Source organism: Stegodyphus dumicola, chromosome 12 (genome assembly GCF_044657685.1).
Source record: "Stegodyphus dumicola isolate Sdum_Otavi_A_Nest chromosome 12, ASM4465768v1".
Lineage (NCBI taxonomy): Eukaryota > Metazoa > Arthropoda > Arachnida > Araneae > Eresidae > Stegodyphus > Stegodyphus dumicola.
The window spans coordinates 111,038,220-111,065,172 of NC_140779.1; the positions used below are offsets into that span (position 1 = coordinate 111,038,220).

Genomic DNA, 26,953 nt, shown 5'->3' on the forward strand with positions numbered 1-26,953 from the left:
GTAAGAAAGAAAAGTTTTAAAGCAGTTTTACCAAAATACATATGACAGAAGTTAAAAATTACAATAAGTGGCGGTGTAATCCTATCTTCCTTTGTAAGATTGCTTTAGCTGGGAAAATACTGAAGCATGTGTGTTTTTGTGGTAATATGTACGTTAATATTTTTCACTAAACACGCAATACAGCTCCGATATTAAAACGATGTTTTTTATTATTTTTAACAGTTCTGCTGTTGCATCATTATCATCGATTACTGAAGTTACCACAGAATTTCTGATATCAGCGTTCAGCGGAGCATGCTGCTTTATTTTTTTGCATAAGTGAGTATATAATACCTTCTAATTTTTTGTTTAGCTCAGTTTTATATTTTTGACTAAAATACTCCTTTCTCTGATAAATACTTTTATACTCTGTTTCTCTTTTTTTCTAATATACTAATCAGATCTATTCCTTGCTTATGTGAATTTTCAGTTGCATTCAGTTAACGTTTAAGTAAAAAATTCTTGTTAGCTTTTTTTTTTTTATTGCGCTACTGGAGACCTTTTCCTCCGCCCTTTCACAAGAGTGTTGCTATAATATTTGTTCTTCTTTCTTTTTTTTTCTTTTTCTTATTTTAAATGATGATTTAATGCTTAGGAAACTTGCGTGTAGCTGCACGAATTGTCATTGCACGGTTGTGGAGAAAGTTTTCTCTTCCCCGGTGTTCGTGATTGCTTAAATGCTTGAAGTTCGCGTTCTAGATTTCCTCTTTTGCCACGTGTTGCAATGAAGACGTCCTGCACACATTAAATGCCCATTTCCTTACAAAGGATATTCTCACGCATTACTTCTTCCGCTAAGAAGCTTTTTAAAGAGAAGGGAAACTGCGTCTTCATTCGGTTGTAATCACTTTTTTCTCTCTTAAGCTGAACTTAGTAAAAAGAGTTTCGTGTTATTCGCAATAACCTCTTATCTTAACTAAAAATGGAATATTCATTACGAAGAGATATTTAAATAAGGCGTTCCGAATGTAAACTTGTCAAACAAAAAAACAACGTACAGAACATTTTGCTGCCACAATAGTTGTATTTTCCCTTTTACTGCTTGATGACGGAATGTATATTTTCTACGGAAAAGGTTTAAACTGTAATTGAAAACCAAATTTTGCAGCTTTTTTAATAAATATTTAACGTGTTTTGACTTTTCAACCTTTTTTTATATTAAAATTAACTAAAATTTTGTGTCAAATTTTATTTGTGTTTTATGGGTAAAAATGATTACAAAGCACTTCTTCACAATAGTGATTTAAATGTAATTTAAATACCAATTACGAAGTAATTATCGTGTTATGAAATCCTATAGTAGTAGACATATGCTGCTTCAGTCAATAGATAATAATATTATCAAAATATCAGTAATACTTAAAAGTTTTCTTTTGTTGTGTTTTCGATTATGCAAAGCTTTCTCGGTGATTTCGTCTCACTGGTAATTTCTTGAAAATTTTGTAAAAATAATCTAGTTATCAAATCTGCCTCCATATTATTTTATATCAATGAGGTTTCGAACGTATTTATAGATATATTTAATGTAAAAATTAACTGTGTCTTCAACTAGAATATTTACTTGGGGTAAAAGGGAACTTACGTCTGAGCTTTAAACAAAATCAATGACATTAGAAAGTTACATGTTTATCTGTAAATTAAAGGAAAATTCAGAATTTTTTGTTATTAATTTTCTAACTTAGGTCATAAACAAAGATTATCGAAAAACGGATCTTCGTAGCGCGGAATGCGCCTATCGATGCAAATGTATCTACACTTATATAGATAGATATGTTTACATTATGTAGAGTAAAATTGTGCTGTGGCATTCAGGGATGAGACACGTTTTATTTCCCTTAATGTCTTGGTATTCATGAGAAATGCTCATGTTAAATAAAGAAATAATACTTAAAATAAGCACAAAAATATTCATCAGTCTTTTTATGGTCTTGGACATTAAAATTATATTTTTTGTTCTTACACGTGTTTAAAAGGAGGAAATTTTAGCTTAAACTTTCTTAGAGAAGTAAGAGACTAATAATTGCTTTAGAAAAAGGAAGGATTGTCTAAGAGAAACAAATTCATTTTTGCAACGGAATACTGCATATCACTAAATGTCTGAACGTTTCGCTAGATCGATCTAGGAACGTGATAATAAATGTTCAAAAATGGCATTGAAGACGCTTTAATTATTAATGAAGAATTAAAGAAAAGTTAAATGATGAGAGAAGTTTTCCAACTTGAGAGTTTCGCTTTTATTTTATTGCTGCCTTAGTTTTCTTTTCGTAAACATAGCCATCATAGGGTAAATTACTGTCGAAATCTTTCCACCAGGAGAACTTGCTTTTGAAAACAATTTGATATTTTTTGTCGATGTTAAATTTGTTGCTACATAACCATGTATTGATATACAATTGTGCAGTTTAAATCTAGTTACTTTTCGAAGTTTAAAAGTTATTTTTTTTTTTTTTTTTTAAGAATTAAAATTTTCGGGAAAAATAAACGTTGAAGGTTTTTACAAGCTTTCTTGGTTAGATTTTCCTGTAAAATCCTTTCCCCCCCTTTTTCTTCTGAGAAAAGTATATTTAAAACAACATGAATTTACAGCTATCCAGTAAGGAAATCGTACCAGTTAATTTTCAAGCAATTAAATGTCATTCTTTTTTTTTTCATTAGAGGGGACAATTTTCTAAAAATGGAACACTGCCAAATCTTTAGGACAGATGAATTAATGAATTTGGGTTTGTAGTAACAAACGCCGAACTTCTGACGTATAAATAGATGCTAAAGCTTAAAAGTTTTGTTTTCACGCTAAACTGATGCTATTTGTTGAGTAAAGTATTTCTGTGATAAGAATACGTAGATGAAGGAATTACGTGAGACCAAGTTCGTAAGACATTTTTTTCGTAAGACATTTTTGAGAAATTATTTAGTACGCAGGTTAATTATTGTGTAAAGTTTCATCATCCTCGCAATGCAGTCTTCTGAAATATCATCTTGGTTTTTCTCCTAAACCTCTTCTGTTCAGTCCATCATTTGCGCTCTGCGGCTTCTTCCTGTTCGAATGAATGATCAAAATGCAATCGGCTCGCATATCTGTAATGGCAGCATCCGCCAAGGGTTGGCAAAAGAGCGTGATGTCACCTCAGTTGTCCCTTCCCTTCCGCTCTCGTTGCTCTCTTCATCGTCTCCGAAAAGACCAAAGTCCGAGGTATTTTATGGGCATTATGCCATAGATCAAAGCCGTCGGCTTTGTGTCCGACAAGAGGTCAATGGCCCGCTTGCGGTCATTTCCGCCAAAAAATCCTGATGTTGAGGATGACAATAAAAGCCAAAAGGAGGAAAAAAGTTGGTAATAGCTTAGTTTTTGTAGGTTTGTTTATCGGTAACTTACAGTTTGTTGGCGAAATCTTTCATTTGCAGAACCTTTCGACGAATCATTGCAATGAACTAAAACTGTGCTTTTGCATTTGTTGTTTAATGGAAATTTTTAAGGTTTTTTGTTTTTCTTTCTTATCGTAACTTTATTTCGGCGGTGTTGATAAGTAAGACTAATACATTTTAGTCTTACACTCAAAAATATGATAATAAATCTTTTAAATTAAATTCCTCATCAGACTTGTTCGCTAAAATATCTCTTCTTTCAAATTCTGATTTGCTTTTTCAAACTCGGTTACATAGCATCTTAAATGCAACATTTTCTTGTTTAATTTAAAATGCTGTTTTCCCTCTTTTTTATTTAAAATATCTATTTTATTTCAAATAAAGCTTCAGTTAGACGTCCAAATATAAGTTTCTGGAATAGCTGTTCATTTTTATGTAAGTAATATCGAAAATTTGATTGATATTGAGTGGATTCCTGAAATTAAGCACTATAAAAACTAATAATTTTCTAGCCCCGGAATAAAATGCTGTATTAAATTTTATAACGCGTTAATAAGCGTTTTTATTTAGTTTGTTTTATATTAAAAATAACATAAAAACATTTTGGAAATGATTATTATTGTTAAGGTTTTTACATATTCATCTGTTTTACTGGACTCATTATTTAAAGCAGTTTTACTCTCATATTAAATTTAAAAGCTGAATATAAAAGTGTGTTGTGTTGTGACTTTTCTCACTTGTCTGACAGTAGCATCAGAACAAGCCTAAGAAATTCATTGTAGCAAAGAGAGTGCAAGTTTGCGCCTGTGGTTGTCAAAAGCCTTGAGCACCATATGGTGACAGTATGACTTCTCTCACTTCCGCCCCCTGTTTTGATGGAGAGCACCCCGAGGGAACGGGTCCGAGGGTCTCCTATCCCTTTTCTCCTACCATCAACCTCCCGAGAGAACTTTCGGCTCACCACATAATTAGAGTGCCCCCATGCCGCACAGACGCTATACATTTACAAACATCCATGCCTTCTTCCGGGATTCGAATCCGGGCCATTCGATACCGCAATAAGCTCAGCTAACCACTATACCGTTTGGGCTGCTGAATGTAAAAGTTGATATCAGAATGAAATTGATAATTATCTTGAAATGGTTTGAAGGATATGGCAAATTCCTGCTTCGTGAGATAGAAATAATTTATTTCGTTACAGGTGAATTTGTAGATCTTATAAATATTAATTTAACAGATTTTTTAAATCTTAATTAAAAATTTTATCATATTACGAAAAATAAGGTTAATTGAGATTGATTATTACATGTCTGTTTTTGTATACTTAAGCAAATCAAAGTCTAGAAAATGGCATTGTTTTTATTGTCTCCTCAATTTCTTTCAGTTATCTTAATTAAAAGTCATTAGTCACGAGATATCAGATAGTTGAATGCAAGCTTTGCTGATAATTTCGCAAAATCTCAGCATTAAAAAATTTTCAAAATGCTGATATAAAAAAGTGAATATAATCTGCCGATATTTTGCGAAATAATAGTTTCGAACACTTTGATTTTTTTATTTTTAAGATTTAGATAACCAATCCAAAAAATTAGTGATTTAGGAGACAGCAACTGTATTTAAAAGAATACGAATTCCTTATGCAACATTAAATATTAATTTTTTTCCAAAAAATCAATTTGGCCCTTAATGGAAAGTTTTTTTTATGTGAAAGCAGCTACCCAAGGTATTGATTAAACAATGTCAAAAGTCTTCTAAATTTTTGTCATCATTTTAACGTTTTCTGACTGCTAATCTTTAACAAAGAAAAGGTGCTTTTAAAATAACATGCAAAATAATCTGTTAAGATTTTTTTAACTAACGTGAGCACTTTAAAGTTTATCCCATTCTACGCCAAATTTCTACTTTAGGCAATTAGATTTGCTTTACCTTTATGCTTTCTTTTCCTTCCGTTAAACTAGAGTTTTGCCATCACTGAAGCACTTTCTCCCAATTAAACTTAGAATATACACTTTCATTGCTGCTTAATGCGTTAGGAAAATTAACCAGCTCATTTTGTTCTCTAGCTTTACCTTTATGTGATATTACTGCTCTTCAGGATTCTATTGAACTTTTACATAGCAGTGCATGATATTAGTTCCGTTAGTATTTTGGAACATGTGGAGTCAAAAAATGTGTTGATGAATCTTTATCTACATTACAACGATTGAGTTGCGTTTCATCCAACCTCAGCAATACCTAGTTGACTGCATAGATTATGTGGCAAAGTTTGGTGACGAACTTCTCGAATGCATATTTGTAGCGTATCTTTATAGGCAATTGTCACTTTCCGGAAAAATGAATGTTAACCTTTTGAAATAATCTTTATTTTCTTCTTCAGATGGTTGACAGTATTCGTTTTGGAAACGAGCTTCCATTAACTTCCGAGGTGATTTTTTTTTTTCAGATAAGAAGAGCGAAAATGGTGGAGAAAATAATGAATCTGGTCAGACAAACCCGTTCACCGAATCCTAAAAGGTTTCCAAAGAGTCATTTTATCGTACGTCCGAAATTCTATGAGACATTGTTTCCCTCATCCTCCCGCCTTTGTGGAGCATCCTCGATCTCGAAATCGAGTCGTCACCCCTCACTGAGGAATGGGTATTCCTCGTTAAAGCTTTTTGGAATCTGTACTCCGCCCCGGTATCCGTCCGCCCCAGACAATGGGGCGTCCGGTTTGGATGGACGCAAAGTTCGCGTTTCCTCACCTGCCGATGACCTCCTTTGGGTTTGTTGGGAATTTTATTTATTTACTTTTTTTCCACTTCTTTATTGTTTGTGTTTCGTGGCTTCATTATCGAGACTTCCTTCGGTTCGCGATGCTGTTAGCTATCATTTGCTTCCGGATTATCATTCTCCAGAATTTGATAGTAGCATTTTTTGGTGCATTTCTTTAGAATCTTTAATAAATAGTATGAACGATTGCGCTTGGTATGAGCAACGTGAGAGAAATAGTTCACTTCTTAGAAGTTGTTTTTATCTCCGAAACGTCTCATATTCAAGTGAATAGGTATTTATCTGAATATATGTTCGATCGTCTATATAACTGGAATTCTTTTGAATCTAACTTATCCTCCATAAAATTTGCCGAGCATTTGGATACTTCTAGGATTTCCAAGAAATATAAAGTACTTTATAGCTGTTATAATTAGCCACAGACTAGCTTTTGTATAATCACACACAAGCTTATTTTGTCTCAAAGTTCTTCGTAGGAAATCTACGAAATTCTGAAGGTCAGATTTTTTTTTCCTGTTTTTATCCAAAGTCTGTCTTACGCCATTTCATTGTTATAAGAAATTTGTTTGACATGTATGTGCTATTTACATAACAAGTTACTTTGGAAGTTTTCTGCATGTACAGTAGCAAACTTTCAAAGTAACTTGGTACGTAAAGCAAATAGCTGGCTTCTTTTCTCGCACTTTTACATACAGACACCTGTTATTATTGCATTTTCATCTGCTTGTCTTTAATAAGCTTAATGATATTTTAGGCGTGTCAATTACTTAATTATCATATCAGATTTTTGTCTAACCTCCGAAATTATTATCATTTTCTGCTACTCTGCTAATTATGAAGAAGTACACGAATTCTAAGAATTTATTCTTCTTCTCCTAAGAAAGACTAGACGGCTTTGGCTATTGGTAGTATACACATATTCTTCGACGTACTGAACTGCTTTGGGCTCGAACCTCGCCAGAGGAAGAGTTTATATTTTATAACATCTAACGGAACTACATAGAACGTTTGTTTAATATGTCTTTATCAAAGATGAACATAAGCCAAGACAAAGTCCATTAAGAAAGATTGAAAGTAAAATTCCATCAAAGTAAGATTTTATAACATCTAATGGAACTACACAGAACTTTTGTTCAATATGTGTTTTTCAAAGATGAACATAAACCGAGACAAAGTCCATTCCAAAATTATATGTGGCCTAGGTTCTTTGAGTATGACAAAGGACACGAAAGTTACTGCCAAAGGGAAGAGATGCCTTCTTAAAGGACATCCTAAGAGAAACTGAAATGTTCTAAGGCTTCGTATTCACATTACACATAAGTAAAACCACGAAACTAGCTATACAGCCTGCCCATTTGCTCGGATTCGAACTTAAGTCGAACTACTAATAGTCATCGATCTGGGCCAATGGTGAGGCCAGTTAATATGAGGGTAGCATGTACATTATATTTAATGTTACTAATAAAATAGCTTGTTTTATTTGGAGGTTTAAATTAATACGTTTGAAGCTAAGGAATTTCAAATTGTCTACCGAAGTGTTTTCATGAAGCAAGAAGCTACGAAATACATTTTGTGAAACATAAATAAAATTCGCAAGCAGTTAAAAAAATATTACTATTATTATCTTACTCATGTTCGTTCTAACCAGAAAATCTGTGAAATTATTCAAAGGAGTAGCTCCATTTCATATTTTTTAATTCATTAAAAATCTGTATTTTTTAATATTTGGCATTCTATTTCTGAGTGAGCCATCATTTCTTTCTCAGCATCTTTCACCTGATCGTTAAAATCTCCAAACATCTTAATGCCTTCTTGCATGAGCTTAATTTAGCTGAATGATTTTGCCGTACCAGCACCAAGTCTGGAGTAAAATTTTAATGAAAAAACGAATATGCCGGCAAGGTAAAAAAGGTATTACTTTACTCCAACGAGCTCATTAATCAATGAGCCATAATTTATTAATCAGTATAAGGCAGATACACAATCACAATTTACCTAGTCGGCTACTAGGTTACAATTGATCCAGTAATTGGGGCTAATAGACTGCTAAGTGTTAGTAAGATTATTTAGAATATCAAATAATATTTCTATCCATATACATTGAAGATGTGTTATCTTCCACTTAAGTGTCTTTGCTTGTGGTTGCCTACTTTAGTTTCTTTGATATAAATTGGTTTATTTGTTTAGGAACTAAAATTCACATCTTACTTTCTCAAAGACTATGCTTTATATTTATGTAATATTATAGGGGAGAACTGAATTGTTTTATTTTGGACAAGAATTCTAATCCATTTGCAAGAGTGTCAAGATATCTTTCTGTTAAAAATCTTTCTGTTTAATCTGTTAAAAATCTTTCTGTTTAATCTGTTAAGAATCTTTCTGTAAGATATCTGTTTAAGATATATTTCTGTTATCTTTCTTTATTTGTCTCTTTCCCCTCCTTTCTCTTTCTTCTTGTTTTAATTTTTTAATATTAGCAGAAAGATAATCGAATAGCAATGTGAAACGAGGGCTCAAGGTTCCATCGAAATGACCACTCTTCTTGATGGACCATCAGTCAAAGTGTGAAACGGGATGCTTTCTTAAATTTAATTTAATTTCCGCATGCTAATATTATTTGTTTGAGTGCATTCTAAGTGTGAAATGGTACATATAGAGTGGTCTAAAAAATGCGACTGATTTCAAGGCTCACTCACGAGCTTCTAACAAGAGAGCATTTCCATGTCCACTGAAATTCCTCGGCAGAGCATATTACATCAAGTCGAGACCTGCTCATAAATTTTAACGCCTTAATCTACTAAGGAAAAGCGGGTAGAGCGAGAATGAGCTGGCGTGCGAGCATCAAGTGGGAAGAAGGGGTGGTGGCTAGGGTGGTAGTGCGAGGAGAGGATATATCTGCTCCGCTGTGAAGTCGAGAATGCACCACCAGACATTAGCCAGTCCGCCCGTCCTCCCAGCAAATCGAGTTAATCCCCTTTTGATAGGGTTACGGGCGTGGAAAGCACTGCCAGGGCGCTGGCACCGCACCATTAATAAAGTGTGCTGTGGTGTGCGTGTGTGCGCCCCTGCACGCGGACATCTCGCTTCTCTGCCTTTCCTTGCAGACGCCGAAAGTGAAATGACATCTTTGGGGGGTCTTTGGAAATGAGGTGAATTTTCATCGTGGCTCTTAGAGGCCGTGGCATTAAGCGGCACGCTGCTCTAGTTTCTCCAACTGCGTTGATTTAGATGTCTTTTGTGAGAAGCGTGCGAAATGGGCCCCTCTTCCAAGCTCTGGGAACTGGTAATGGTAAAATAACCCTAATTTGACGATATCATTATTAAGATTAGGACTTCTTTCTATGGGACTGTACTAAGTCTAAGGAAGAAGAATACATAAAAGCCTAACTAAGAAATCGAGAAAAGCTGTATAGTTGGCATTTTCCCCAACGTATTTATTATAAATATCTATCTTTAAATCCCCTTCTATCATTTTAGTAATCGTATTTATGTAAGTAATGTACGCTGAGTTCTAGTTATTCATGAAAGCAAATCGCCATAAAAAAATCACTTTATCTGAATCTTCTTTCTGAATTAGTTTTCGAAAACATTTAGGTCTAGAAAATATTTGTGATATTAAGTATGTAAAAAGATTTTACATTTTTCGCATTCCTGTTATGCTATTTGGGTATTTATCATCAATGCAGCTCGGCTAAAATTACGTTCTTCTGCGATAAATGAATTTAAGTTTATTATCTTTGTGGTCACTTCCGGATTGCCAGTTTGCCATTCGTTGTGGCCTATGACCTTTAGTACGCTTTTCGAGTTAAAACTTGGAAATGCACTCTTATTAGAAGCTTGTGAATGAGCCTTGAAATCAGTCCCATTTTTTAGACCACTTTACATGTTACTTAATTAATTTAAAAATAGCATACTTACTTCTTATTAATCCTTTATATGGTTATTAATATTTTAATTATCCAGTTATTCTGACCTTTATTATAACTTTTTTTTTCCGTTTCCTCACCAGAAATGTAAATGAGTGAGAGAGTATTTAAATCGAGGGTTCTGGATTGTAGGACAAAGCGTGTTTCTGCCTCTCGAAGCTACGTTACTAGGTTTCGCTAGCTCTGATAAGATTGTAATTCTTCGGCTTTGCGTTAATACTGCCGATCTTTAATTGTTACGCCGGTGAAAACTTGAGCCAACTTAGAATTTGAAATCAATTGTGTAATCTTTGACTACTCAGTTTTAAATCTGAATTTGAATGTTACTTTAAGTTACCTCGCTAGAAGGGGTGGTTGATATTGTGAAGCACAAGAAGTGAGTTTATATTCAAGTTCTGCTTAAATAAAAAGGTTGCTTTAAACTTTTTTAAGACTCTGTTGTTACTTCAGGCACAGTGATGATTCGCTTAATGTCTATGAGGGTTTCATACTAGCGTATGTTGCTAAAGAAGGTCAAACTCTGTACCTTAATAATCTTTGTTTAATTTGCAATTTACCTTATTTAGAATTTTTGTAAATTTTTCGGTGAGTAATTACTACAATATTTGTGTAATAGCATAAAAATAATAACTTTTGACAAAACAATTAACTTTTTTTTTTTTTTTTTTTTTTTTTAAGTGTGGTAGGAGATTGTTTACAGGAAACTGAGTAGTTCAAAAGCAATGTAAATGTTTTCCAATAATATTATTATTAGTGTTTTCATCATTAGTATAAGTAACAAAGCTTTTCTAATCGCACATGTTATATATCTTCATTATAGCAATTTTTGCCCTTTTTTTAATATCGCGCTTAAAATAAACTATTTACTGTTATTTTCTCCCAGCTTTCCGCATGCCTTCATGGTGTAACCGGAAACACACTCGACGCGTATCAGGAGATCTGGAGTTCGAATTCCGTCGAAGACATTGCGAATTTCTTCAGTTTCCTAACTTCGGAAAAATTCGAATGACTCCGCAACTGTTTAGTGTAACATATTGATAAAGCAAATAATTAGCAACTCCTTCAACGATAAAACAACTTCTTATCAATGCACGCTGTGCTTTGCTGCTATAGAAATACTGAGCAGAATTAATTCCAAAATAGAAAATAATTGTATCATAAAGCGTGAGAATGCTTTACGTTGACGATATTGCAAGTCAGCAAGCATAAAAGTCATATTTTATGTGTAATATAATTTTAAACATCTTTGACTTTTGAAATCGTTATTTGCTTTTTTTATTTTAATTGTATATTTACAGAAATATTTTACCTAAATTTTTGTAGTTAAAATATTCTGTGTGATAAATTTTATTCTTCGCTATCTTTCTACATCTTAATTTCCAAGAAAATAAGGCCTTTTGTAGTATTGGAAGAGGTATTTTTTCCCATTCCTAACAGCTTTCCAAAATCCGAGGAAGGAATGATGAAATGATTTATATGAGAAACTAACAAGAGTCATAAATCCCTTTGAAAAATTATCTTTATATTCTTTGAGGTATATTTTAAGACATTTTCTCCTCTTTGGTGATAATAAATGGATGTCTTTTTATTTCAGTCATTTAAATAAACCCAAGATTCATCGATTGTGACAACATTTTTACATTTTTGTTCGAATAAATGTTTCTGATAAAGAATTCTGCAGCGTGTTCTGCGTTCGGTGATATGTTACATTACATTCACATTGATACATATTATGTTTTTTCGTATTTTTAAAATTCAAATCAGCGTTAATCACTTTTTTTACAGTTGGCACTGAGCATTTTAATGATTTTGTAACTGTTCTTTGATTGAACGCATTTTCTTTTAGCATTAAAAATTTTTCTTTGCAATTTTCGAAACTTTCCGTTTTTTCTTTGGATATGTATTTGGAACAAAGCCAAACTTTTTCTTTTTTCTTATTCATAATATTCCTCGTAAACAGCCCAAACATAGCCTTCCATCCATTTCTTCCTTAAAAGCGCCATTTTGCATGAAAAAAAAAACTGTCAAGTAGCAAACGATAATTTTAACTTTTAAAAATTTAGTTGCAGCTAAAAAAATTTTCAAGTAAACGATTTTGTTATATAGCTTTGTAATCTACCTATACATCAATCACTATTAGCTTTGGTTGAATTAAATATCTACAGAATATATAAAAATTCATGTATAAACAGTGGCTTCCTTGTATTTAGGTAAGTTAATATATCTGTATGATAGATTTTAGTAATAATTATTTAAAAAAACGGGACAGTTCTATATCTCCCGTTCTACTGGGCCGATTGACGAAATTCAACTTGCGTTTTCATGTCTCGAAAGCGCGACTTAGGATATGTATTAGATTTATATATAGTATCGTTCTATTATAGGTATTTTGACACAAAATCGAACTTTTTCTGAAATAACATACCGAGTTTTTTTCATATTTCAATTCTACGACTCAAATTACGCCGAACTACCAAGTTTTGTAAAATTTGCATGAGTAGCTTTAAAAAAATTAGCTCTCAAAATTTTAGCTCCTCAATGTTAATTGAGTTTGGTATATATTTATTAATCCCTCTTTTTTTATTCAATTTATTTGATTCTTCCTCTCACATTTCAAAATTTAGGTTCATCCCATATAAAATTCACGTATTTTTTATGATTTATTTTTAAAATTTGTATTTTAAAATAATTTTTATAAATTTTTCAAAGATATTTTTGAATTATAATCTATAAAATTTTTACCATCAATTAAAGTAGACATATTTCTAAGCATACCTGCAAAAAATTAAAGTTTTTTATTCAAAATTTCCGAAGATGTACGTGAATTTATATATTGGCGCGTTTTGAAATTTGGCATATTTGTTGAAAGCGATAAAACATCAAATGTGGTTTAGACATTTTGCTATAAAAAGATAGGAACGAGGTGCCTTTTTTACCTCTCCGGCATAATGGAAGGGAAAGGAAAATTGGTTGCCACATACTAAGAAGTTTGCCAAGTGAATTATTCTTGGCGAAAACTGAAAAAATTGTGCCAAGATAAATTTTTGAATTTCTCCGTAAATTTTGCACCAAATTTTGCAAAATTTAATATCTAGGAAAAAATTGGTATGTGATTTCAAAAAAAGTCCGATTTGGGGTCAAAATACCTATGTTAGAACAATGCTATGTATAAATCTAATATGTATTTTAAGTCGCGCTTTCGAGACATGAAAAACGCAATTTGAATTTCGTCAATCGGCCCAGTAGAACGGGAGATGTAGAACTGTGCCATTTTTTTTCTCAGTGTGCATGTGTATGCATATTCGTATACATACTGTGCAATGTAAATTTTTCCGTACTCGTAGTAATAATTATTTTCCTTTTTACTTTAAGTAAGCTTTGTTTATATGTAGTAATTTCTTACGATACTTTTCAGTTCATTCATAAATCTCTATGCATAAGTCGATGTAATGATTTGTTACATAGAGCAAAGCTTAAATCACTTGCTACAAAGAAGCAAAATTATGCATAGAAACTTAAGCGTGATGTTGTATATAAATGTTACAGGGCATATATTATTTCTTAGGAATACTTAAGCAGATAATATTTTCTTCCCTATTACTTACTCTAACATTTCGGAGCGACGAATGCTATCTTAAGAATAAAGCTCTCTGGTAATGTAGTCGAACATTCGGTGCGGGAAGAAGGGGATTTCAATTATATTTCGTAGAAGGGACGGACGACAAATCCACCCTGCAGATTCCGTTTACCTTCGACAGACCTTCTACCTTGTTCCGTGCATAATCCAGCTTACAGTTAAGAAAACGAGGTGCACTGTTTCCGAAATTACGTCGCGTCGTCCACCATGGTGCAGATTATGCAGTGGTCAAACTGCTTGTTTACTTCGCGTATGCTCCTCTTTAAGCCTCTTAAATTAATACGTACGCGGAGAGCTTTTATGGGGTATGAATATCTTAGTCGAGTGTCTAGTTGAGGGCATCTGCAATTCCCTTTGTGTTGACTTTGCTGCCAAGAACGCAGATGGGATGTTTCGTGGCAGAACGGCATTTTAGGCGCCCCAACGGTAAACTTCTTTTAGGGATGTTATCCATTTGTGCGATGGACATTAGCAATGGGGCCGAAATTCACGGGCTACGACAACCGAACCCTTTCTGGTATACAGCAGATAACCTTAACTAACATCTTAATTATATTATACATTTATAATTTTTTATTTATAACCTCCTAGATGTACATTTATAATTTCGAGGTGACTTATTTTGCTGGCAATTCTCGAATTATCACCGAAGCATTTAAATGCGCGATAATACATTCTTGTGGCTATAGCGTGAAAGAATAAGAATGCAAGAAAATCCATGTTTAAGTAGGAATATTAAAGTAATTTTTGTGAGAATGAAAAATGGAAAAGAGATTTCATTGCAGATTTATGCAGTATATATGCAAAATTGAATTCATAAAATATAAGTCCTGCAGGGATCGATTTTATCATGATTTAGCATTCTGTATATTTTTCTTCTGACGCTGTAAAGAGTGCCTCAGAAATCTGACATCGGAGGAAACTGTAAAAGAAATCACTGGCTACTTATCTTTGTCATTAATTTTTTACTTACATTGCATATTCAGAATAATATTGATTTCTCTCGAAACGTATTCTAGCCCGTCTAAGGCAAGACTCATTTCTTAGCATAGAAGTATTTCTTTTTCAATTCTCCAAATGCGTTGTTATGTTATTTTATAGCTATTATAGCGCTGTAAATTACTTAGCATAAAACACTAATTTAAGAGTAAGTAATCTAATATTATCAAATCGGTATTTTTCTTATGGAAGCGGGGTATCTTGTATATTTCTGGTACGTTCACAGACCTTTGTTGAAATCGCCAGTTCATATATTCTGTTCCTTCCTGAATTTAAAAATATTCTCCAAGTGATACTTTCTAAACTGAAACTTTACTTTAGGAATTAGGAAGTGATCATGCGCCAACTTGTTACACTCTTCTTTGTAATAAATGTCTTTATGCACGGCTACATTTATGCGATAAGAATGTTATTGTTTCTCGTGTTCAATCTTCGATTCGATAAGAGCAGATACTATTGCATAAAATTAAATAAAAAGTTCCGTTTAAACTACGTTTCATGAGATAGTGGTATTTTAAAGAAAGTGTATTGAAATGTGTTAGGAATCCATGCTGATAGTAGTTATTTGCCATGTTCTGTAAAACTGCTGAAACAAAAACACGGACTAGAAACTTTATAATCGCTTCTGTGTATACATACTTTTTTCCGGTTTCCGGTAAAAATTTGTTAATTTATAGCAATTTGCTATATACCAAGTTAATGTCAAAATTATTTGATTTACAGATTTTTTTTAATTTGAAATTATATTTTTTGAATTTCGTGTGCGAAAAATAACCTGATTACAATCACTCTCAGTCCTTCGGTAAAGTTTAATTTGAATCGTTTAACAAAACTAAAATGAAATCCCGATAAAAATGCCTTTTGTGTTAGTAAAATAATGTTCTTTATGTATGCAATTTTTAAAAGCGAAAAAGGGGATTTTTATGTAAGATTTACATATGTAACATACTTTTATGTATGTGATATATAGTATGAAAAAGATTTTTTTGCTAAACCTATCTGGTTAAACTGGCGAGAAATTGGCAAGTTGGCGATGTTTTTGGTGACTAATTTTGCCGCCAAATTTGGCAGGAAATCGCCATAAGTAGCCAATTTTATTGAGTAGCCTATATAACTGTAATTGGTAAACTAATTGAATAACTGTAATATATCCCTATAAGTAACTGTAACCGTATCTGGCCTTGTATGTAACTCGAACCGCAGATGCCTTTCAGTAACTTCAGAAGTACTAAAGATGTTTTTGCTTCTCACTTGTTAGTTCAGAGCTGACTTCGGAGCATTGAGATATCCGTGACAGCTTCGCCTTTTAAATGAGCTTTGCATTGCCTTGTGTTTAACGTTTTTAGTAGTTTGAAGTGTAACTATTGATTATGCTGTGCCCAACTGAGAAGAGCTGTACGAGTACTTTTGTGAAAAGTTCTAGAACTGTAAAGTGTTTCTTTTAGAAAAATAAATTTTATCAAGCTATCATCGGTTCTACGTGCATTCAATTTATCACGAACTCGTACGCATACAACAGTGTATATTGTTAAAAAGCAAAATGTTAATTACTAAGAAGCACATCTATTACTCAACTTGCTAAGTAATTGAAGACTGATTAAATCTGAAATGTAAATTAAAAATTTCATGCAAAGATGCATGGGGGGGAAAAGATTTTAGGTTTAGCGCAATAGCAACACCTGCCAAGTCATGTCTGCCATAGATATATGATAATCTAACATAAGTAATGGTCTACAAATTTTGTAAAAACTCTATTTCTAGACATTTTTATCTGAAAGAGAAATGAGCTCAGCTTTGAATGAAAAAGTAATTTCAAGGAAAACTAAATGATTGCATAGTATTGCTTTTATACTGATAGTGAACGATACATCTACATATTGTGTTGCTGTCATCTTTAAAGTGTCATGCGCACACACGCGTAAAATATGTGTTTAAGTTTTACTTTTTCTCGACCAAAATAATTATTTCCAATGGTAAATGCATTTCAGTTGCATTTAATTCACGTATGAATCATAAATGCATTTTAAGGTTAATTCTCCGGCAATCAATTATTCGTTCTATTGCGTAATTATTTCCAATGGTAAATGCATTTCAGTTGCATTTAATTCACGTATGAATCATAAATGCATTTTAAGGTTAATTCTCCGGCAATCAATTATTCGTTCTATTGCGTAATCCCCTTTCAATCACGATTTACCTGACTCATCATTATCTGATTTTGTAAACATCACGTGCTGTGTTCTTACACAAGGTGAACTGTCAAAAAGCTGTGATTGAACATTAAAACGCAGTTAAAAGTCTTTCTTTCGGTTTTAAGGTTTCAATCAGTGCTTTTCGCTGTCATGCAAATGGTTGATATTGGTTCTCCTTTACTTCAGGGACTGATAAAATGGTTCTAAATCAAGAACTGCTGGACTTTGAGATTTCAAGACTCTTTGAAAGGCGATTAAAGCGGACAAAGCAAATGTAAACACCTTATCTGCCTTGGTGAAATGCGACAAAAACCTGTGAAAAAAAGCTGGCTTGTTTACTTGTTATCCGACAAGCGGATTTTCCATAATGTTATCTTACCAAGATGTGTAGTGTTATGATAAGATGTTTTCCGTTACAAAAACTTGTTCGTGACTATTATTTCTATCTTACAGTTTTGAAGACGGAACAATAAAATGACTTTTAAATCAGATTAATTTGTCATATTTTTGTTTCTTTAAAGATGGGTATCAAGGACTAAATTCCTTATAAATCATTTAGTTTGAGGTATATGCAATCTCGAGTTTTTTATTACTATTAATGAATCATCGCTATAATCTTATACAAATGTGGCGTGGACTGATCAGTGTTTAGCAACGTTAAACATTGCGTACAGTGAAGTTTTTGGTTTATTTCATGAATTGATTTGTTTTGCAAATTTTATTCTTCATTGTTTTACAAAGTTTGAATTATGGTGTAAAATTAAAAAATAAAATAATTTATCTAGCTTCGTTTAATCCTTATTTAATATTATTTATTAGTCCAAATGGGCGTTGTCCCAGAAGGGCTATTAATTCCGTTTTGGCATTTTGCGTTGGTTCACTATAACAATCGGAATCACTTTTCAAATTGTTGCCACCAAATATTACAGCCTGCATAAAGGTATTCACTGTGAAATACCTTTAGCCTGCATAAAGGTATTCACTGCACTCACTGTGAAAAACAACGATAGCTAGAGACATCAAATTTTGAATAACGTAGTCCTCCACTCGAATATGGGCGTCTGGAAGCCCGAATTTGTTTTATTATCTATTTTATATTTTGCAGAACTTTAACGAATTTTTGATTAACAAACTCAACGATTTCAAAGCACTCCATTAGCACTGACATCGCGTGCAAGCATGGATATTTTATGCTCGAGGTTTCTTTACATTTCTTATTGGTATTGTGGTCTGCGTAGCAACGCAGACACTTTACAATGTCTAACGGTATTTTGCGTCGAATGACTTATATCTGTATCACTTTTAAAATCTCGTTTTGAATCCCCGTGAAAAAAATGCCTTTTTGAGCGTAGTTTAAAATCTGAAAGCTTACAGTTTTTTTATTCTTTTTTTAATTTCTTTTAATCGTATCGCTAAGTCTCAAAATGTATATGCAACATTAAAGTTAAATTTATTCACTATTTTTTAATTCTCTTATGCTCATTCCCTTGGAATTCACGCATGATTTGATTCGTTGGAGAAATAAATCCCAATATCTGCTTGAAAGAGTATTTTAGGTTTGATGATTTTTTTCAGTAAAAGTGAATCTGTATATTTTAACACTGCTACATTCAATACTGTTACTTGTGTACAGGCTCGTAATAGACTGAACCGATGATAGCTTGATAAAATTTATTTTTCCAAAATAAACACTTTACATTTCTAAAACTTAATACAAAAAATGGTCGTACAGTTCTTCTCAGTAATAGGTAATTACGTTTTAAACTGCTAAGAGCGTTAAACACAAGGCAATGCAAAGCGCATCTGAAAAGCAAAGCTGTCATGGATATCTCAATACTCCCGAAGACGACTCTGAACTGAAAAACTAGATTTGATGCCCTCTCCGGTCTTATATAGTTCTCCCTGGGCCTTCGAGAAATCTCTAGTACTTTCCATTTCTCGAAATTACTGGAAGGCATATAAAGTTAAGGTCAAAGTTACATATAAGGGCTGGATACGGTTACAGTTACATGTAAGGATCTATTACAGTTATTCAATTAGAATATTAATTACAGTTATACAGGGACCGGACCAAAATATCACCAAATGGTCGCCAAGTTTGGATATTTTGAGCAATTTCGTGCCATATTTGGCGACAAAAATTAGTCGCCAAAATCCATCGCCAGCTTTGCTTTTGCGTTGGTGCGGCATTTAATTGTGCTTTTAACAGAGATATCGGCTTATTCAAGTTAAGTAATAAAATACGTGCTTTTTTCTTCAGTTATCACGAATAAATTATTCATTTCTATATGAATTAAAATATGAAATTAGTAACTGACAATGATCGCTATAATGCTTAGTTGATGTAAGCTTATTGTTTAGATTTTAAATGTACTTTTGATGTACAAGTTCAGTTAGGTTTAGTCAATCAATTAGCCATATATCTTCGATCAGTCATGTGGATTATTGGTTTGACTTCTACGCTAAACTGATTATTATATTTTCCTTTTTAATTCTTCAGAAGTCTGTTGTCAATATATTAAGTTCGATTTCTAAAAACAATAATTGAAATTACGAGAAAAATCGTTGCTTAAAAAATCATTAATAAATTAATTGAAGAAATATTAAGTTCTTCAGATGCATGCTAGTAATAAGTATTTTTGATGAGTTAAGCAAGTCATTTATGCAGTGATCGTAGGTTATTTATTATTTTTCATCTCAGTTACGTAATTATCGAAGATCTTGTGAAAATAACTCGAAATTCTAAAAAACATTTGGTAAAGAAATTTGGGTATGCAATATTGCAAACTGATTGATTTACAGCGGATTAAGCAAATTGATCAATAGGTGGAACTCAGCACGGTTTGATATCCTCCTTGCATGTTTAAGCATGTCTTAGTGCTTACTTTTTAGTTAGCTTATTTTACTTACTGTACTTATTTTTTCCGTACTTCTTACTTCGCATGTTTAATCATTCTTTTCTATATATAGCTTTTTTACTTTGCATGTTCAAGGGGGAAAAAATCACTCGTGTTGTGGAAATTTTATATTAATTTTCTGGTTTACTTTAGGCCTTGATATCATCTGCCGCCATCTATTGGACCTTAAGTAATTTTTTCCGTATTTTATCTATTAATCCATATTTAATGTATTTATGGTATTGGATATTTACTTGTTTAAGAATGACATCAATTCCAATGTTTTCATCGCATCACTTTATTTCACTTATGATAAATTTTAAGAAAACCTTTGAATGACTGACGAACAATATTTTCAGGGATTTAGTTTTGCCAAAATCGTTGTTATTCATGTTTGAATATTTTTATTGTTTAAGAAAAGGTAATTAATTTTAAATTCTACGATAAATTTTGAAGCAACCAAAACTATTGTGAGAAATATTGAATCGTATTACATTATTAATATATATATATATATATATTCGAAGAGCTCTTGAAATATAATATTAGGCACACAAGTGACTTTATCAGGCGTAGATTTTGATTACTGTATTGATTTTGAGTGAAATCAATGGCAGGCAATCCATCTTCAGGAGTAAAATATTTTCGGTCATCCAGGTAAATTTCATCCTGACATGTTTCTCTTTGAGCTCTTGAAATTTGATTTACTATTTTCAAATTTCATCTAATTCATTGAGTTATTGGACCATCGAATGTCTGGAAATTTCTTAAGGCGGTTGCATTATTTCTTCTTTTATTTGAAATTTTTCATAACTTTTTTCCTTTGCTAACTAGATTTCGAAAAGCCTGATGCCTGCGAGTTAAATTTCTCTTTATCTACTAATGAAAGAGTTGAGACGCACTAAGTCATTGGTAAATAAGTTCGTGCTTCTCATTCGAAATCGATCACTGGACTGCAGCGGGGCTCCACTGCGTTTAATTTCGCCTCTGCTCAACCAATCCCAGCGACACGAGATATGTTTAACTAAAAAACAATATAACCCTCAGCAGTGGGGCCATCCTGTTAATTTTCTGTGCACCTTTTAGCATTGGTATTTAAATTAGCCCTGACATATTTTTCCCGAGTCAATTCGCTCGTTATCATTTTCCGAACTGTTTCTCATAGCTATATCAAAACAGCAGCACATAGAGTTTCCAAAAGGGGATAAAGGAGGTGGGTGGAGGGCGCGGCTACAATTAGATTCGGTCTCCTAATCTCGCCCTACGTTTGTCAGCTGCGCTTTTTATTTTTATTGCCTTTTTTTTTTTCCTTTTCCTTTTTACCATATGCTGCCAGGGAAAGAAGTCAACGGTTCTATATGCCCATGTGCTTGTCGTCGGTGTTGGATTTTATTCCATTGTTCCGACTAGGGTTCCCACACATTATACCCCTGATGTAGGTCAGGATTTGAACACTTATGGAATGTTTCTGTATAATTAAAACATGTATAGACTTGCACTGAACACTTAGCCCCCCCCAAAAAAAAGTAGTGGGATAAATTAAACCTTTTTTTTTTTTTTTTTTGTTTTCTTTCATTTATTTCTGGCAAAATATTTCAAGATTATGGCTGCAAGCACATGAAGCATACATGCCATACGTTATACTTATAGGTATTTTAGCATTCTACTGTTAAAAATCTTAATCATATGCAGTATTTCTTCAATTTTTAAGCGCACCTTTTTTTCTAATATAAACATCACAGAAAATGAGATGAGTCAGTGAAGTCTTAGAATCGCAGATTTTTTCATATTACTAATTATGTCGCGGTAATTAATTTTTGAAAATTGCTGTTGTAAATGTGTGTACTAATTTTTAATGATACAAAGTCGATGTCTGGATATCTTTTTTCCTTTTAGTTATTTTATTTGCTTCGTATGAAAGTCTTTTTATTTGTTGATTATGCTAAAATTAAGGAACAGGTGTTAGAATCGAAAAAGTATCCGATATTTTCTTCAGAAAATGTTTTTTAAAGTATGTATCTCTTCATTCAGAATAATTAACTGTGTGTGTGCGATTATGGCAAAGCCTCGAGGGCTATCTGCCTAAGGGGAGGGATGCCTTCGTGGAGGACTTTCTAAGGGAAACTGGCTCGTATACACGTTACACATGGGGAAAACCAGGAAAACGCCCATGCAGCCAGCCCGTTCGCGGGATTCGAACCTCGGACCGAACTACCAGTGTTCAGCGACTTTACCGCTCGGCCGCTGGTGGGCCCCAGAATCATTAACTACCGTATGTGTTATTCGTTATATATTCTAATCAGTACCTTAGACAATGTACTACATTCCATAGAATTTAAAACTGCAATGTAAAATTTCTGTTGGTCCCATCGTCTTCAATTTCCTTCACCAATTTTTTAATTCATTACATTAGCTGAGTTACATTTTTTTTCTCTAATTCGACGGTTAAACTGAAGTTTTGGATACTCTATAGCCGTTATTGCGAAGAACAACAACACTGCCAGGAATTAGAACTTTTCAAGAAATTAAAATAGCACCTTTGTTTATAAAAAGCTAAGTAAATAAATAATCGTTAAATTGGATTTCTATTTCATTTTCATAAATGGCAGTTCGCTTTAGTTTTTTTAAATCTCCAAGGCTCGGATGATTTCTGCATTTAAATACGTACGTACGTAGAGACGTTCAACGAAAAATATCTTCTCAATCCATTTAAAATCTATTTTACAATCCTTTTTGGCAAAAACAGTCCTTTATTCTGTCCATACGTATACATGTCACGCAAAAACATCGTTCAAATGGTTTCGAGAGCGGTGGAAATGCATATTTTCTTTGAAATATGATTTCAAAGAGAATTTTCCAGATTTCTATACGTCCTTTACTTCGTACAAGGAGAAAGTAAAAATTAGTCAATGCCACTTTTAAAATATTTAATAAATAAAAATATTAATTTTTTTTACAAGACGCCATTATATTTTTCAACAAATAACTGTATAATTCGAAAAAAAAATAGTTAATATCGTTTTTAAAAATATATATAAAAACATCAGGAATTTTTTTAATCAACTTCATTATTTGTATGGACTGTACTCCATTTTACATCGCCGTAGAAAAACAAATTCTTATATACAGAATTTAAACTCTGTTTATTATGTAACTATCCTTTTGTGCATATATGTTACTAAATGTAGGATTTTATTAACAACGTTTATTGTAGATACTACCGTTCCTACCGTTATGATTAGAATCGTATATATTAGTATCATTTACCAAACTGAATTTGCATGTATTATGGGATGAGGCCAATTTACCGACAAGTGTAAAACGCACTTAAGATATTCTGCGTATGGGGATTTGCATTGTTTATCTTTTTTATCTATATTTATGTGTTTCAGCATTTCATATCTGATTAATCACTTTCGCTACAAAAATGGTAAATAAATAGGAAGGTTTTTCTTCTTTTAGTAAACATGCTTTACTTTCTGATATCGTGTTATCTATATAAAACAATAAATTTTTATTTTTAGTGGCTTCTAACTGTTAAAAGTCCATTATTCCAACTACTAAACTTAAATGAGTTTTACTGAAATCTTTTGGAAAGTATTAATTAAATATAGGTTGCGATTTTAAAATTATAGCTTATTTCTACACTTTGCAATAGAAATAAATACTTTAATATTTTTAATATGCTTGATTTAAGTGAATGTAAAATAAATGTAAAATATATTAGATATAAATGCAAGTTAGCCATTTATTAGACAAATCTTAATGAGGATACCTGTATTAAATGTTCATTTGCGATTGTCGCTTAAATGCCTCGGCTTGAAATACACGTATGTTCTTTGCACGGATTTTTTTATATCAGTGTATTGAATTCCGGCCCTATAAACACGATTTGCGACGTTCTCAAAATTTTTTGACCTACTGCAACGACAGCAACAAAACAAAATATCGAAAACTTAACAGAAATACGCGAAATTATGTAAATAGACTCATAAGTAGATATTAATATATTTTATAGTTTACTACCATGAATAATAATCACTTTATATAAATCTGTTGCAAAAACGTTTTAATTTTTATCTTTGGTAATACATATAATATCTGCAGTTTTATCGATGTAACTTCTTTCAGTCTCAGGACTGGAGACTTGCTAATCAAGCACCGATGCTAATGTTAACAAAAAGATAGTTTAAGAGAGTTTAAGATAGTACATAGTTTAAGAGAGTGATCTCAAACTGAAGAGCCGCATACGACCTCCTAGGTAATTGTACGCAGACCGCTAATACATTTTCCGTCAATTAATTAGCATTGTTATAGTATCATTATTATGACAAGAATTTGAAGGAAAGTTTACGATTTAGTATCCAGTTTAGCATTCTTTTCATTACCATTGAAAACGAACGCAAGTAACACTTCAGAAGATCTACAAATAGACTCATTAATTTACTCCGTGATCTTATTTACTCCGTGAGCTAAAATATATATATAAATCAAAGGTGTCCGCCAATAACATCGCAGACGAAAACGTCGCAGAGAAAACAACGCAAGGCAAAAACGTCGTGCTACAAAACATTGTGGGTGAAAACATCGCAAATAGAAAACATCGCAGTTCTAAAGCATCGTGGTACAAAACATCGTCGTCGAAAATAAAGCGGTTCAAAAACTTCGCAGTTTAAAAACATAGTCGTCGAAAATATCGTGGTAAAAAATAAAGTGTCTACAAATCATCGCATGACGATAACATCGCAGACATGCTTTTTTCAGGTTTTAATAATTGTAAATGGATATTCCCATAATGATTTGTGAGCGCAAGATGTGAAGAAGGATAATTTTTACTTTTACATTTTTTTATTAATTAATCAATTTTTGCTTAAAGTAAGAAAGAAACTTAAGCATAGAAAATTAAATGCAACTTATAGATTATACTTTTCATGAAAAATTACCGGTAAAAACTTTATAAAAATGATTTATTAATGGCCTTTTTTAGTTAACTATGTCGCTTTAAAATTCTATTAAGTGCTATAAGTTGCATTAATTTTCTATGCTTAAGTTTTCTTATTTTCTCAGCAAAAAATTATTAGTTTATAAAAGAATGTTAAAGTAAAAATTATCCTTCTTCACATCTTGCGCTCACAAATTATTATCGGAATATCCATTTATAATTATTAAAACCTGAAAAAAGCATGTCTGCGATGTTATCGTTATGCGATGATTTGTAGATACTTTATTTTTTACCACGATATTTTCGACGACGATGTTTTTGAACTTCTTTATTTTCGACGACGATGTTTTGTACCACGATGTTTTAGAGCTGCGATGTTTTCTCTTTGCGATGTTTTCTCCCACGATGTTTTGTAGCACGACGTTTTTGCCTTGCGTTGTTTTCTCCGCGACGTTTTCGTCCGCGACGTTTTTAAATCTTATTCAAAGATTTAAACTACAGATCTGATCGATTTTTTTTTCGTGCTTGTTGAAAGATAATCACTCTCTGGTACACATTTTTGCAATAAGTATAGTTCGCACATTTTTTTAGACAATTTTGCTTTGCTTTTAAAAGAAATCTTATGCTTGGAATTTTTTTAACTGCAACTATATTTTTGAAAGTACAAATTATCGTCTGCTTCTTGACAGTTTTGTTTTCATGCAAAATGTCGCTTTTAAAGAAGGAATGGATGGAAGGCTATGTTTGTAATCTTTCCGACGAAAATTATTCTTATCTAAAGCCATGGTTTTTTTATTTTTTATTTATTATTTTTTATATGTAAAGCTACGATAGGTATTTTTATCATCAACAAAGGAAAACCATGTCAAAATTTAGTTAAGTGGAAAAATTCTTCCAAATACGTATCCAGGGAAAAAATGGAATGTTTCCATTATTGCAAAATTAAGATCTTTAATATTAAAAGAAGTCAAAAGACAGTTGCAAAATCATTAAGATGTTCAGTATTAATTGTAAACAAAGTGATTAATGCTGATTTGAATCTTAAAAAGGCGAAAAAACATAATGTCGATCGTCTTTCTCCACTACATATCGCCAAACGCACTCCTTTATGAGAAACATTTATCCTTTGTGAGAAACATTTATTCGGACAAAACTGCAAAAAATGTTGTCGCAATACACGAACTTTTGGGTATACTTAAATAACTGCGGTAAAAGAGATCCATTTATTATCACCAAAGAGAAAGAAAAAATGTCTTAATACGTGGTTCAAGGAATATAACGAAAGTTTTTCAGAGGGATTTAGGGTTGTTGCTGGTTTTCCATATAATGACAAATTAAAAATAAGGACACAAAGCAAGCAAAAAACGGATATCATACCCTTTACTTATATCCCTACTAAATCTCCTCATCTAATCACCAATGTATTTTTGCGCTTTTGGACATTATAAAAAGCGGGCTGTTCAAACGTCGACCTACAACATCCTTAAAGCTGTTCGAGAGCAATGGAATAAAATACCTCTTACGATACTACAAAAGGCTTCACTGACTTGGAAATGACGGTGCATAAAAATAGTGATGAATATGGGTTATAGGTAAAATATTTCTGTAATGATAATCAAATTCGTCTAAAAAATATGCGAACAGCCCCTGTAATCGCTTTGTTTGGGAGTACATTTATATGGGACCAGTTCTTTTGCCCAAAATTAAAAAAATTAAGTTTAAAACAAAGAGCCAGATGGACCGATGAACACTACTATTGATGACGAAGGTTAATTTCTTATAATTTTTCTCCAAATTACAAATTTTGTCAAAATCGAAATGCAATGAAATGTTGTAGTAAGAAATAAAGAAGCTTATAATCATTTGCATACAAATATGTGTATTTTTACTGCATGTTTGGAAGAGAAATTTAATGAGTGAAAAAACGAGAATAAGTTATGTAATTAAGTTATTCTTAAGTTTTTTCCAACTTTGGAGTTTTCGTATTTTATTTATTTTTAGTTTAAAGAATTATTTGAAATAAATGTCGTTTTGAAAATTTAATATTGAGCTGTTAATATATTTGAATTACAAAGTGTAATGATCAGAAATGTTTTACATTTTCAGACAGAAAATAAACACAAATTGGAGTTTTTTCTGCATTACTGTTTATGTATATTTAAATGAATATTTAGCAAATAAAATTT

General features: G+C 32.3%; 1 protein-coding gene across 4 annotated transcripts in view; it reads left to right on the forward strand.

Moving 5' to 3' along the window:
- Positions 1–26,953, forward strand: part of pros (homeobox protein prospero) — a 281,310-nt gene that overhangs the window by 188,796 nt on the left and 65,561 nt on the right. For all 4 annotated transcript variants that reach the window (XM_035364780.2, XM_035364779.2, XM_035364784.2 and 1 more), the window contains one exon: positions 223–318. The gene's annotated coding sequence lies outside the window, so the exon portion shown is untranslated. The remainder of the gene's footprint in view (positions 1–222; positions 319–26,953) is intronic.